This window comes from Leguminivora glycinivorella, chromosome 15, assembly GCF_023078275.1.
Source record: "Leguminivora glycinivorella isolate SPB_JAAS2020 chromosome 15, LegGlyc_1.1, whole genome shotgun sequence".
NCBI classification, from domain to species: Eukaryota; Metazoa; Arthropoda; class Insecta; order Lepidoptera; family Tortricidae; genus Leguminivora; species Leguminivora glycinivorella.
Genome location: NC_062985.1, coordinates 13,155,192 through 13,167,932, shown reverse-complemented (window position 1 = coordinate 13,167,932; position 12,741 = coordinate 13,155,192). Strand labels below are relative to the sequence as shown.

Genomic DNA, 12,741 nt, shown 5'->3' with positions numbered 1-12,741 from the left:
AATTCGTCCATTTTCTTCCTTATATTAGCTCGGCGACAGCTAGTGAATGACTGACGAGAAACTGTGCGACTCGCCCTTTATATACTTTCGACCATAGAAGATTCTAGAACTCTCTCAAAAATTTTATGTGGAATTCAATCGATCGCTCATTACTTTCTTACCAACCCAATAAAACAATAACTGACATATCCAATAATGCTCCTAAAATCCTAATTCTCATTTCGTCTCAGACCTTCAAAAACCTAATAACTTCTAATTATGTTTCGTTACCTTTAAATTTTCTCATTATTGACACTTTTCACACAAAACTTAATTCTGAAATCTGAACATGATCATTGATATTGATCATTTTGATGTTGGATTTTTTGTCAGACATCACAGCTCTTGTAAACTAGAAAAGCGCTTGAGATTTCAAACCGCATCGTTACTGCGCTGCGTGTTTCTGTGATATTCAAGGTTTTTTTTAAAATTTTCTAACCGGCAGATTTCTTTGATTAGTAATCAAAAATTACCATGGACGTGCTGCTGGGTCAAAAAGTTTCAAGCTCTTGAAAATCATGTTGCAATGAACGACGACCGGTCTGGCGCAGTCGGTAGTGACCCTGCCTGCTACGCCGCGGTCCCGGGTTCGAATCCCGGTAAGGGCATTTATTTGTGTGATGAGCACAGATATTTGTTCCTGAGTCATGGATGTTTTCTATGTATATAAGTATTTATATATTATATATATCGTTGTCTGAGTACCCACAACACAAGCTTTCTTGAGCTTACCGTGGGCCTCAGTCAATCTGTGTAAGAATGTTCTATAATATTTATTTTATTATTTTTATTTATTTATTTTAATGAAGAATCATCATTGAAAATCATTTTGAATGAGTAAAGTCGTAAAAATCACTTTTAAAAATGTAATTGTGTGCAGTCAGCATAAAATGCAGCGGATAGACTTTTTTGATCACGAACTGTATAGATTCCTGTATATTTAGAAAATTTATACACTCTAAAAAAAATTTGTTTGCTCCTATCAATATTTTGATCGTCGTAGTCAAGCATCTTGATTCCATACGAGCCTGATAAGATCTTAGACAAATGGAATAAGGTAATTTTGATTGCTCTTACTTTTGCAACGTAACTGAGACAATTAAGATCTTGTTCAATAATTACATGAAAAATAATTAGGCGAACTAAATTACCCTAGTAAGTTCAACTAAGCACTTGATAATTATTATCATGATACGTAACTGTATCAACTAACGCAAACCAGTTAGTTCAACTATGACGTTGCTCAATATTAACATGGAGAATGATTGTATTAATTATTTGACCTAAATAAATTCAACTAAGAACATGATTACATCTACTTACGAACCTTGTGAGTCTGAACTAAGATATTGGTCAATTTGAATATTAATTGTTTAATCAATTCAACTAAGACATCTGTCAATATTAACATGAAGCATTACTGTATTAACTATTTAATCCGAATAAGTTCAACTAAGAACATGATTACATCTACTTACGCACCTTGTGAGACTGAACTAAGATATTTTTCTATTTGAACATGAATTGTTTAATCGATTCAACCAAGATGTAGGTCAATATTAACATGAGGCATTACTGTAGTAACCATTAAAACCAAATAAGTTCAATTAAGGACATGATTACATCGATATACACACTTTGTGAGAGTGAACTATGATATTGTTCAATTTGAATCTTTGTTTTGTTATACATTTCAACTGAGAAGCTTGTTCAGTACTATCATTCATGTTCAATTGTACTATGACTTACTTTGTCTCATTTACTAAGACAACAACCCCTTATTGATAATTGTCATAAAACACCACGGGACTGAATTAGACAAATTATGTTTTATACCTATTTACAAATACATACGTTAACTTGACAGATAACATAAAACGATTCATATCTAATTCAGGCTGGTGATGCGTTTATGAATAACGCCATAAATAAAACAAAAGTTATAAAAAAATGACATTTATTCATAATATACTTGGCACCTACTACTACTACCTACTTAGAATAAATAGTTTTTTTCTTGCGGCGGTTATCACATCACAGCTAACCTAACAACTTACAAGTTCAATGGAGGAAGAAATCGAAATTTTAAAAACATGGGAGTTGGAGAACTTAAGACGCTACAGGAGCGAAAATGCTAAAATGGAAAGGAGCCCCCTTTCAATTTGGGAATTCAAATTTAATATACAAGTGTTATTAACTAGATTTATCGAAAAAAAATGTCCATTAAGAACTCAGTTAAAAAATATTGCGAAAAAAATCTTTAAAATCGAGGTTCCGCTCTCGACTGTTTCCCCCTTCAAAATTAAGTCAATCGTAACTAAATTTGAGAATCTGAATAACAATGAAATAATCAGTGTCGGACCGTTCAGTTTTTGTGGCTAATTGTTACCAATTTTGAATACCACACCTTTTTTACGCCATAATCAATAACACCGTTTTTGAAAATTTTCGATGGGCTCTAGCGTCTTTAAAAATAAGAATCTCAAAAAATCAAAACGGTCCGACACAGATAAAAATTATTATAATCTGTCTTGAAAAAAATCATTGCTGTATCTTGAAAAACCAGGGAGGAAATAGTCGAGAGCGTTTGTATGGAGAATAGATCACTCCTGTATCGTCTTAATACCAGAGTTCACCAGTAAGTACAATGTATTATATTTTCATTGTATTATATATTTTGTAGCACGTATCTACTGCGTTCATAATGGACTGTCTTTCATAGATTATCGATCTGCTGACAACAACTAGAAATGATTCGATTTTTTCAAGAGACTCACCCACAACAATTATGTATGGCTGGCATGACAATCCTATTTTTTGAAGTGTGGCTATGCGAAGTTCGATGGTCTGGCTAATTTCTACACTAGAGCGGATATGCTTTATGAAACCTTCCCTTACTTCCATTTTACTGGGCTTCCAATTTTGACTTGCACCGGAACCTCGCTTCTTCTTTTGGCGGACTGCCGCAGTGTTCAGCAAAAATGGAATGGTGAGAAATCCGGCTATATTCGTTGTTTCCTCATAGGGCGCTATAAAAATGGGACTAGTTAGTAAAATATTATTACAAACGATATAATATAAGGAAAGATCAATGCGGGTAAGTGAACAGTGGGGCAACTGAAACGAGCCACGAAGGGCACGAAGGTTAAACAAACTTTGCCACCGAGTGAAATACAAAATTTTACACTACACCGACACAAACAAAATATTAACTGTAAAACATCTAACTAAATCAAATCTATCAAGCTTGAGACATCCAGTTAAAATTTGTATGAAATTTCTTTGCACTCTTGTGGACAAAATGCAGTTTTGCTATCTGTTTTTGAAGACTAAAGAGAGCCTTTGCCAGTCGGTGTGGTGAAACTAACTATTTTAACATAGACAACATCTGCTTTATCAATTTTATCATATACTTACAATTGGTAAGTGCAGTAAGTTCGACTTTTTGTATTTCAGCTGTTCCTGAAGATTTATTTTCATTGATGGAAAATTTATAAACAAATTGTCCTAGTAAATTTCATGTGCTTTTGAAGTCGTTAAGCCGCTGGAATGATAAAACAAACAATTAAAAACAAAAAGTAAAAAGAAACGAATGCAGTATTCAGTTATACATATAATAATTATTTTAAAGTTACATAGTAAAAAGTGACTTAGCTAGTTAATGTTATTATATTTACCAAAGAATATCCTTGTGGTTTTTTGAGAGCAGAATATTTTCAAAATAGTGATGCAGAGTCCAATGACTTTTCCACAATCTGAAAAATATTTAGAAACTTTACTTTTCATTTGCCTCTTTAATTAATATAATTATAATACAATTAATTACAGTCATAACCTATACACTCACAGTATAATGTATCATAATAATAAATAAATTAATTAATGTAATAGGACATTCTTACACAGATTGACTGGGTCCCACAGTAAGCTCAAGAAGGCTTGTGATGTGGGTACTCAGACAACGATATAATTAATAAACAAATAATTATATAAATAAAAAACATCCATGACTCAGGATTTTCAGGAACATACCTGTGCTCATCACACAAATAAATGTCCTTACCGGGATTCGAACCCAGAACTGCGGCTTAGTAGGGACGGTCACTTAGTCACTACTCGCTAGGCCAGCCCGGTATCTTGCCTAACAATGCAGTTATATTAAAAATATTATTGTGATAAGATTAGTATGTTACTTCAAAAATGGTTGGAATAAAATCTCTCTCTGGTATGTTGGTCTGCCTATGCAGTATTCATTTATTGAATTGAAATTCTTATAATGTTTTTTACAATAAAATACAGAACCTCCTCCTTCTAGGTAAAGAAGTCTGTTAGAAACTGCTTACCCTGGAATTATAACTGGGCTCTGCTTTCTTCTCAGCAATTGCAGATGGCACATTTTCCTTTTCCGAGGACAAGTTTTCCTTTTCTGAAGTTTCTATAACTATTAGGTCTGTGCTTATGTTAAACTCAGAAAAATCCATCAGGGTCTGGAAATGAATGATACAATTAATATCACATACCATACTACAAAATTATGAACAGCGTGGAAAAATATTTGGCCCTAGAGGAACCGTATTACATCTTTTTTTAACTCAAAGTTAATATTTTTCAATATTGCTACAATATCTATAATTGGGGGGCCATTATGCTAGCAGACAAGATTTAAAATTGAAACAACTCTTAAGGGCAAAAGGTAATTATTTCTCTGTTAATTAATCTATTACAAAGGACTCCACTGAGCCTTGCCTTATATTATGAAATTACTCTCTAATTTACTAAGTTTACAGAGCCGAGGGCTAGCTACACTTGAACATGAGACTAAGGTTTTAAATTATTTAAGGGAACAAACGTGGATCAGCGAACTCTTGAGTAGGGTTTGCAATCCGGATATTCGAATATCCGAATTATTCGAATATCCGCCAATATTTTTATCCGAAAATATTCGAATAATCCAATTGAAATTATCCGGATAAACGGATAATTTCTATAAACATTATTTTTTATTTATAAGTAATATATTTAATAGATAGACGTCACTGAAACCAATTTCGATCAATTCTTAATACGGACAATGTTATTGCTAACAAGTCAACACCTATTTATCTTCAAAATCAAACTAATATTTACAAAACAAAGAAAGCATTCGTGGACAAGAAGTAAGCAGAATGCCTCACCCCACGCACTCAGTTCTTATCAAATATTCGATTAATTGGATGATTTAAAAAACAGAAAAACGTTCAAGTATTATTTTTTAATATGAAAACGTTACCCCAACCTACTTTCATTACTGCTAATAGCTAACGTGAAGTTATCTGTAAAACCGTACTTAATTTTTTAAAGGGAGATTTATACCTAGATTTCCTGGTCCCTTGTTTTTTTGAAATTGAAATTTAGCGCCTCACTCCGAATTTAGCTGTTATCAGTTCCATGGCAATTTAGTACGCCAGAATTCCCTCCACTTCACTAAGAAATATAAGGCATTTTCCTTTTAAGTCCTTAGTTACATTCATACACAAAAATCGGTCTAATTACTACTTATACTTTGAAATCTTAGTCGATCTACTGATCAACTTGGAAACTAAAACCCATCAAATTGCTGCCGAGCAATTTGAGGCGTTTTGGATTTGAATATTTAAATAAGTTCGCCTTTGTACCTCCTCCTTCTTCATTTTTTTTAAATTTATGTCTTGTATATTTTATGTTGGTGGTACAATATTTATTTATCGCCTCTTCCCTTCCATTGGTACTTTGGTACCAGCCACTGTGCAACTAAGGTCTAAAATGATCCACACCTGGATAGGAAGTGTCTTCGACTAATTGGTCTTCTTTTTTTTGGTTATTCTGTTTTGAAGGAGTACCTATGCTCAGTTGCTTATTCCTGTTCTAAGACCCTAACCAGGACGCTTTTGTTTAGAGCCTACGAAAAGAGTTTTCAACTTTTTATATTAAGTATCCGATCCGGTCCAAGATGGCATCTGGTATGGGCGTAGGCATTTATGCAAATGACTAGTGACTACAGTGGTAGTATCAGCATGGGCAATTATGCCACTGTCTTTTAAGCCGAGACATACGCAATAATTACCTGTGTACATAAGAATATAGTTAGACAAACCCAAGGAAAGAATATCTATATACTCAGCGACAGTCAGGCGGCACTCAAAGCCTTCACATCGCACAGAGGTGACTCTTGACTGGTATTAAACGGCATCCAAGCTCTTAACAAAGCTTGGAAGGCAAAACAAGATACAACTGGTATGGATACCGGGGCACGAAGGCTTCATTGGCAATGAAAATGCTGATGAACTTGCCAAGGCCAGGTCTGAAGACAACGTCACAAGGAACCATTAAAACGGCTATGAAGGACCATACAAAGGCTAATCACAAAAAGAGTGGGATGCCCTGGTAGGTCTGAAGCATTCAAAGCTCTTTATGCGGAGGGTAGAATCTGGATGGAGCAAAAAGCTAGGAAAGCTAGGCAAAAGACAATTCCAAATTATAACGGGGGTGTTCACAGGCCATTACGGGATCAAAGGAATGTTGGCCAAGATGGGACACGCTGACTACACAGATTGTCGCATGTGCGGCGAAGAGGAAGAGACCGTCAGACATCTAATGTGTGAATGTCACGCCCTCGCCAGACAAAGAATGAAGAACTTTGGAGCAGGCTACCTAGTACCAAAGGACATCAGAGAGCTACCCATGAGCCTCATCATCCGATACGTGGAGATGGTCGAGAAGCTCCTGAATAGCTGAAGGATCTTAAGATCTAAGGGGTAATTGCACAAAAGATCCCGATGGGTCGAAGTGTATCCGGAAGGGCCCCGCAGATTTAAGATAAGATGAGTATCCGATCCGATCGAGCGAAGGACCGACTCCTATACATTCTCGAAATCATTCAAGGCGCCATCTTTGATTTTTGCCTTTGACATCCTTCCTATATCCGATATCGGAACGGATAATATGACAACGCTGTATCGCCTATAACCATCATCATATCCAAATTTCCAAGGTAAAGGTGTTGTCAGAAAAACTTCTCGTTATACCTAACACCTAACTAATCACTACTACTAACTGTCTTATATCGACAGCTCACTATCTGATTGCAAGATTCTAGTCATAGAATTAAAGATAGAGAGCAAGGTGTGTTTTAATTTCTACAGTTTGCTGATTTACGCAAAAAATAAATAAAAATGTAGGTAAATTTTGCATTATGGCGCTCATCTATCTCAGCCGTTATCAATTCCACGCTTATACGCACCTGTAACATTAATTTTGTTCCATTTAATAAATTATCCGAAATTATCCGAATTATTCGAATATTCGAATAATAAAAATTGTATTATCCGAATTATTCGAATATTAAAAATCCGTCGGATAATGCAAACTCTACTCTTGAGTTAAAACTACGGGTAGAAACGGTGTACGGCGGATATTAAAATAAAAGGTATAGTAACACGGAGGGTGCCAGAACCATAATTATGCCGGTTCGATGATGTAGATAAGAGTGATTGGAAAGGTCTAACCTCAAACGTGCTACGTCAGCCGCCTCAGACCACCACGACTGCCACGTCAGCCGCCTCAGAGATGGTGTCGTGTGGATGACGGCAGCGTCAGCTTGCCGCCTGTAGGTTACCGGAACACAGCGGGGAATGCTGGCGACCGGCGCGAGGATTAGGCGACGCGGCGTGAACCCTGAAATGTGTATACCAGTCTTTAAGTAAAATTCCAAAGACGGCGTCCGTGAGACTTGGATCGCCCGTAGGACAGGGGAATTGCCCCGGAATTCGAATTCCGAACGTCAACGCGTTCTGTGAAACGACCTACTGCTAATTTGGAATTACACATAACCTAAGTGACAATTTGACAAGGTTTTTAAAGAATGTACAATTTACCGTTGGTGGACAAAAGGCGAGCGGAGAGCAGTTTTGCACTTATTTCAGCACCCGGGCACGCTGGGCGTCGCCTATTACCATCGGAACATGGTTTTATTAGCGTCCGATTCCGGGGCTGGAAAATATGCAACGCTTTGTTAGAAACTATCCAACTATAAGAAAATACACAACAGAATCACTATCAAAACTCACTCAAACGGGCGATTGCGCCCGATTTTGACTCGGGCTAAAGATCCCCTCGCAATTCTCTCCCTGGCAAAAATAATTCCGGTCTCTCTCATTTTGACGGAACTATAGCACAGATCAAATAATACTAGTACAGATACCTAATCCCATACTAAAAATGGGCGCCGTCCTAAGTATTCTAGACCTGTAGGCTAAATTTAATCCACACTCAAAGAGCTAGATGGCGCCAGTAGCCACGCGTGGCCAACAAAACTCTTATCAGTATCCTACGTCGAAATAGTCATCAAACTGCAACATCTTGCGACATCTGTTTTAGCTTTCACGCACTAAACCTATAACGTCACATGGACGTTTAAAGTCGAACATTACTAGATGGCGTTGCCGTGCGGCTTGTATGTGTGCTCGCCGCGTACGTATAATATACTCGCTCTGTTCGCAACACATGTAAGCGGAATTGAATGAACGAGATCCGCGGCGCCCCACCCCGCGCCCCACGCCCCGCGCCCCGCGACCACGGCGCCGGCGACCTTGAGTTGAGAGGCCCCAGCCCCCGACCAAAGGATGCATTGATTTGTTAAAATTTAAAGCACTCTAAAGCAGGCGCGTAGTTAATTAGAAATATGGAAATGAATATTATTATGTAAGAAATACATAAGTATAATAGCTAAGAATGTACATGTAGTAAACATAATGAACAAAATGTAAAGTACGTATTTGATAAAACATTTTCGAGAGTAATATTTTTATTCATAAAATTGTGCAAACACTGCAAACTTAATTTAAACTCCGAAACTATTTATTTTCTGAAACATGGTATGAAATGTTGTCATTACGTCCTTTTAAGTTAAAATATGCTTCCCGGTACCACAACATAGTGTAATTTAAAAATACAGATATAAAATTAATACTTCGCAAATAAATTACGACTATAAACACATAAAATTATTAAAACACCAAGACCAGACAATTTAAGCCTGGCGTCCACTAGGCGCGCCGATCGAGCCTTGGTAACCTTTGTTGAAAAATTTAGGTTTTTAGAAAAAAAAAACGTTTAAACTCTTTTTAAGTGCCAGTCTGAAAAAATATATTCAAAAATATAAAATACATAGTTATTTGTTATACAAGAGTGCAAAGTTGTATTTTAACGGCGAGTGTGGAATTGAAAAACGAGCAAGCGAAAGTATTCTATAGTTGAACCACGATACACAACAACATTTTCCCTCACTATAGCGAGGAAAGTACAACGCAAAAAACGCGTTTATCACTGCTTCCAGGAGTTCCACAGGTGGTAAAACATATCGTCATCACTAGATTCACTATATGACTATATTCAAGGTTAAATTACTTTATCCACTAGTGGGTTTTTACCTGCTGGTATTGAAGGACAAAACGCGTGTTTCCGACCTAGCGAGGGGAAAAATGCAAAAATGTAGTGTGTTTTGGTTTGGTTTGGTCGGGGGGGGGGGGGGCTGATGTGGTTAATAAATAATTATATTTGTACAATAATAATGTTTTCAAATGCTGTTGCGCTTCGCGCGACGCAAGTGCGGCGTCGCGTCGAGGTCTAGGCCCACTCCGCCGCAAATCGGCGACCGAGCGCGCATTCGTGTGCGTTCGGAAATCCTAGCCAGTCGGCAATCGTCGCGTCTCATACTTCCATATCGATAAGGTTTGATTTCGCATGCATCGCATCGGTCGTGCATGTAGCAAATGTCGGAAGGATTTCAAAGGCAAAAATCAAATATGGCGGCTTCAATGTATGGGATATCGGTCCTACATCCGATATCGGATCGGATAATGTGAAAACGCACTAACGGTTAATGCTTAGGCCGTTTTCACATTATCCGATCCGATATCGGGTGTCAGATCGACATCCTACATCCGATAAACGCTTCCGATAGTGTCGGATGTACAGTCAACCAATTGGAACCCTAGGCCACTCTACAACCATGTCAAAATGACAAGCAGTAAGAGGTTTCTTACAATCTGATTTATAACGTTACTATGACATAGTTCTACAGTGGCCTAGGGTTCCAATTGGTTGACTGTAGGTCCGATAAAAAGCATTGTTCCAAATCAATGAAGTATGATTTTGTATCAAAAAGTATTTAAAAAATGTTTTATATTTAATAATTATAAGCACCATATTCCAAATATTATATTGTAAAATTAAAATAACGGCATAAAAAATACTCAAGAGTGTCAGGCAAAATAAATAATTTTACATTCAATTGTATCTACTAAAAGATGATAAAACTAGTATCCACAATTCGGACCGATGCATTACAAACTTTTTTTTTCAATGGAAATTGTTCAACTAATTTGAATTTCGATCATTGGCAGCTGTTTAATAGAAAAATAGACGACATTTTTGTCACGCACACTACTACAAACGTATACCTACATTATTAACGTACACAAACAAATATTATCGGCTGACAGCTGAATATTCTACGAACACGCGAGCGGGAGCGAGGCTGCGCGATTTTGGTGACGCAATCATAGACTAAAAAGTTAACCGCGCAGATGTGCCATTTTCATTGTTCCTACTAATGTGTTTCACCTCTAATAGATTTGCGAAATATATTTATTTCAATTTGGAAAATTATTAGGTAACTACTTACTACTTACTACTTTATGAATTATGTTACTATAATATAAAAAAAAAGTTAATTTGTTTATTGATTGGTAACAGTTATTGAGTAAAATTGTATTTTTAGCACGCTCACTTTTTGCTGTTTTCTTTGGCCTGGTCATGAAAAAAGAGAACAATGGATACCTACGCTTTGTCCAAAAAAACTGACCGCACTATATATATATTATTATATATAAGTATATATTTGTATTTTAAAAAAGAAGATAAATCTTCAAGAAAAGAGCGTACATCCATCTTAAAGGCCGGCAACGCACCTCCAACACCCCTGGTGTTTCGGGTGTCCATGGGCGGCAGTGATCGCTTACTTTGTATTTTTTAAGTTGTAAATAAATAAATAAATAATTTTGACAGGCGGAATATAATAATGTGTCACATCTGATGGTGGACTTACTACTCTACGCGTAAATTACCGCTTCGCGCACTCCGCGCATTTGTCAGCTTGTGCAGAGTTTCCGTCTGGCAACGTCGCCTATAGTACGTAGTACATATATTTCAATGAACGGAACGCACACAATCGCACCGTTTCGTTGGCAGTATACTGTAGATAGTGACAGCTCCATCTAGTGACAATATGCAATAAAATTTAGGTAGCTCGATACTGTCGCGCGCAGGTTGTTCACGTTGTTGCGTCATAGTCAGTAGCAATATATTACGTGATATTATTTCTTTGAAAATTTCTAAAATAATGCATTAAATTTGTGTTGTCATCGATGTTTGTATTTAATTTATAATGTACTTAATTTATGACGCTTCAAATACCTTTAAATCTATTTGATAAAAAAATAATAATCGTCAATCGTGACACTTAGCGCCATCTATGAGATCTATTTGGAAATAATTTTGCACTGTTCCGGATGAGACCCCATGACTATAGTTACCATACCAAGTCTAAATCGGCTCGCGCCGCGAAAGCACATGCCGGACGTTCAACGAAAATTGAGCCAACTTAAATGTGTATTTTATAGACAAGAAATTTAAATGTGTATTATTACGAGATTGCATCCATTATCGGCCGGGGCCGCAGCCCAGCAAGCTATTGGCCTCGTGTCATTAGCAACTTGACTAAATAATGAAAAAAATACATTGTACTTACTGGTGAATTTTCGTATTAAGTTCTCCAACTCCCATGTTTTTAAAGATTCGATCACTTACTCCATTGAACTTGTAAGTTGTTAGATCTGTGATGTGATAGATAACCGCAAAAAAATTAACACAAGACGCGTTGACAAATCACTTCGGCGTCAGTGTTGCCAACTCCGATTTTGAAAAACGCTAGGCTAATGTATAGAAGATGTCTAAAATACGTTAACATTTTTTTTTAAATGAGTCTACCTCGAATTAAAGGCATAAAGGTACTTAAAATAAATGATTAAAAATAATTCATAAATGATTAAAAATAATTCAGTACCTATCTAAAATTGAAATGCCGTCAAATGATACCTAATGTGCAGTAAAATTCACCTTTGTTATTTGGTTACGAGTCTGTTGTTTTTTAGCAATATATTTGATGGAATTTTTATTTTAACTAATAGATAGTAATCAATAGTAAAGTAATCAATAGTAAATTACGATACAAGTGCGAAAAATGGGAAATTTGAAACGAGTTGTGATTAAAACACGAACGAAGAGAGTTTTTTAAATCGACAGGAGTAGTGAATTACCTATAATACTTATTCTATTCGTACATGTATCGTACAACGTTTTACAATACATACCATAATTATGTAATAGTACATTACGATACAAGTGCGAAAAGGTGGAAGTTCGAAACGAGTGGCAATAAATTAAAACACAACAGAAGGGAGTGTTCTAAATCAACACGAGTTACGAATTTCCTTTTCGCACGTGTATGGTACGACGTTTTTCAGTACAGATGGTCCTCCGAAGTTTCGACCTGACAAGAAATGAATCACTTTTCACACTAGTGCGTAAAAAACGCAACATCTGTACTGAAAACTATATTATAAG

The 12,741-nt window shown here is 36.3% G+C and overlaps 1 long non-coding RNA gene across 2 annotated transcripts; it reads right to left on the bottom strand.

Annotated features, from left to right (window-relative positions):
* Positions 1 to 2,686: 2,686 nt before the first annotated feature.
* LOC125233928 lies at positions 2,687 to 12,128 on the bottom strand. 2 transcript variants are annotated; one of them, XR_007177903.1, is made up of 7 exons: positions 11,867 to 12,128; positions 7,932 to 8,046; positions 7,563 to 7,731; positions 4,383 to 4,526; positions 3,717 to 3,794; positions 3,457 to 3,583; positions 2,687 to 3,068 (listed from the first exon to the last, which is right to left on the bottom strand). It is a non-coding gene; the product is annotated as an uncharacterized LOC125233928 (long non-coding RNA). The 2 variants fall into 2 exon arrangements; XR_007177904.1 differs by lacking the exon at positions 7,932 to 8,046 and having other exon boundaries at positions 11,867 to 12,117.
* Between the last annotated feature and the right edge of the window lie 613 nt (positions 12,129 to 12,741).